Source organism: Dinoponera quadriceps, unplaced genomic scaffold (assembly GCF_001313825.1).
Source record: "Dinoponera quadriceps isolate SergipeBrazil2010 unplaced genomic scaffold, ASM131382v1 scaffold6118, whole genome shotgun sequence".
In the NCBI taxonomy this organism is placed as follows: Eukaryota; Metazoa; Arthropoda; class Insecta; order Hymenoptera; family Formicidae; genus Dinoponera; species Dinoponera quadriceps.
Window position 1 is genome coordinate 78045 of NW_014562572.1, and position 1146 is coordinate 79190.

Consider the following 1146-nt stretch of genomic DNA (forward strand, 5'->3'; position numbering starts at 1 on the left):
GTGTGTACGTAGCGTGTCCGCCAAGTGTGTACCTAATTGCACTTATTCGAAAAAACGGAACGTAAGGTTGAACGCAAGATGGCGGCCGGACGGCCCTGGAACGTATGTGTAGGTAATATACACACCCTTTCGTTTAATTTACTTTAATAAGAAATACACCGCTTTCGTCGCCCCGCTCAACAAGCGCGCTCCCGAACTGAATCTGTTTGCTGCTACGGTACTCTCTCGTCTATTTTTCGTTCGTGCTACTGCGAGTCGATAAAAACGTAATCTCATAACTTAGGCACAATTTGGAACTGTTTAGACCATTTTTCACACGACCTCGGTCTGCTGACGTTCGTGTGTCCGTCGACCGCGAACGCGAGACCGACAGAGTATAACGCGAAGGAGATCGATTTTCATCTCCCGAGTGGAGATGACACGTCTCTCACCAATTTCCCTTTACGTTTTCTTTCTTTCCTTTGAGCGAATTAATACACAATTGTCAGGAGTTAAATATTCAAATCGAGCGACCGTATCACGGCGCGTTCTCTTGAAAAATTCAATATATCCCGTCGAAAATATCGATATATTTGGCGCGCAAGTAAAATTTCATCGCGCCGTTCACGTTCGCGACACACAAACGTCTCTCGCTCGAACCATACCAAACGTGACGATATTGTGAGGTAGCTGACATTGAGCCGTTTCAGGGCCAATCGGACCAAATCTTCCCCTTTCGTTTTCCACCAGCCGAGTCACGTCCGCTCGCTCGTTGAAAAGAAACGGAGGAAAATCGTCGAGGTCTTTACGTGACGGAGCCCGTGAAAAAAGACGAGGAAGCGAACGATCGTCCGTCGATGAAAGCGCCGGGGAAGAATCTTTGGGCCCGACTTTTCCGAGCGATGTCCGCCATCTTGGTCCCGTCTGACCACCGGTGTGGATCAACGTAATTTCACGCTTCTTCCGTCTCCCTTTCTTCCTCTATCTATCTATCTATCTATCTATCTATCTACCTATCTCTCTTTCATGCTCTCTTTCCCTCCCTGTCTTTTGCACGCTCGCTTTGTCCCCTTGGCTCTCAGCAGTTTGCTCTCTCCCTTACTCGTCTTACTTTGTCTTCGCACACCGTAATTACAATAGTCTTTTATATGTATATATATATATATA